Source organism: Drosophila arizonae, chromosome X (assembly GCF_054131065.1).
Source record: "Drosophila arizonae isolate 15081-1271.41 chromosome X, UAZ_ARI_1.0, whole genome shotgun sequence".
Classification (NCBI taxonomy): Eukaryota; Metazoa; Arthropoda; class Insecta; order Diptera; family Drosophilidae; genus Drosophila; species Drosophila arizonae.
Window position 1 is genome coordinate 10,878,174 of NC_142927.1, and position 1,681 is coordinate 10,879,854.

The 1,681-nt window shown below is 42.8% G+C and overlaps 1 non-coding gene across 1 annotated transcript; it reads right to left on the reverse strand.

The window, feature by feature from the left end:
* Positions 1 to 927: 927 nt before the first annotated feature.
* Positions 928 to 1,009, reverse strand: TRNAS-AGA (transfer RNA serine (anticodon AGA)). The gene has a single exon. It is a non-coding gene; the product is annotated as a tRNA-Ser (tRNA).
* Between the last annotated feature and the right edge of the window lie 672 nt (positions 1,010 to 1,681).

A 1,681-nucleotide genomic window follows, 5' to 3' on the forward strand; every position in this document is an offset into this window, starting at 1 on the left:
TTCAAAATGAAATTAAATTAAAAATGCATTTCGGCGAACTGGCAAAGTGGCAGCAGACAACAAATGAATTGAGCCATCAACGGCAACCAAGACGGGACGCGACGTCACGCAGCACTTTCAAGGCAGCTGACCCAGCCAGCCAACAGCCCAGCGAAATGGCCAAAATAAGCAAGAAAGAAACCAAAACAAGAACGTGTTGAAAGCCATGTGTGGCATGGCCAGAACTTTTGAGGACAAGCAGACAAGCGGACAAAGAGACAGGCGGACAAACGGACTGGCGGACAAGCGGTAAACGGCGACTCGGTAGGGACTTCACCTGTACAGCTATGTACCTACCGCACCCTACCCCCTGTCCCACCTGTCCCACCTGTCCCCACTTATAGCTACCTGCCAGCTACCTACCTACCGGGCAGTCCATCGCACACACATTCGCGTGTCAGTTTCACGTGCAGTGGCAAAAGGTAATTCATCTTGTTATTTCATTTTTCTTGCTTATTTTTTATTTGTATTTTGCTTTTTTTTTTCGGGCTCACGGTGCGACGGAGACGCCAATTTTCCATTGGACTAAAGAGGAGTCGTACGGCCCTCTGCCGTTGCGCTAATTAGATGCGAGCCATGGCATTTTAATGCCTTTTGTATGTGTTTAATAAATGTAATAAATACATTAAAAACGATGACGTTTTCAGCAACAAAACACAAGACGCCAGCTGCCTCCAGCTACGCCCCACCCCGCCCCGCCCAATCAGCAGCGACTGCAGAGCAGCAACAACAACATTATATATCTCTTTAAATTCCGAAAAGGCATTCCTTGCCATGGCTTGACTTGGCTTAATTAATGTAAGTGATACTCTCTCTCTCTCTCTTTCTCTTTCTCTCTCCCTCTCTCTTGATCTCGAAAAAAAACAGCACAAATTTTGAAACACTCTTCGCAGTCGGTAGGATTCGAACCTACGCTCCCAGAGGGAATCTGATTTCTAGTCAGACGCCTTAACCGCTCGGCCACGACTGCTTCACGGCTCTCGGCATTCATATTGGCCTAATCAACGGCGTTACCTGGCAGAGTTCTGATATGCAAAGCACTCAGCGAAAGCCCAATTGCGTTGACATTAACAAACAAAAAAAAAAAAAAAAAAACAATTTCAAGTGGAAGAACTACACAAAAAAAGAATTGATTAAATATTATCTTTTTTTTCAGTTGAAGATAGTGGATTGTACTTAAAAGAGCTTATCTGTCTTCACTTATAGGTATGCTTATATATTATTATTTTAATATCTTTGAGATACGATCAGAACAATACAATCATAATTTTAATACAAAACTAATCAGTCGGGCGTTACCGACTGCAGCATACTCACTCATAACCCAAACGCTCCCAGATCTATTTCCAACTTGCCACGCCCCTAATAGCACTTCGACTAGCATTCTATCAGACATAGCAGAAAATGCATTTTCCTATTGGCCACACCCTTAATGGGCAACCGGGGGCACTTTATAATTTTATGATATACTAGATGTATAGGTTCCGAATTTCAAGTCTCTAACTTCGATAGCGGCTAAATGGCTTGCATTTATATGGACAGGACTGCCGGATGGACCGACATTGCACAAAGCCAATATACTCGTTTCACTTTCGTTAATGAGTGTACAAATATAAAACTAATCGAGTATATATTTATAATA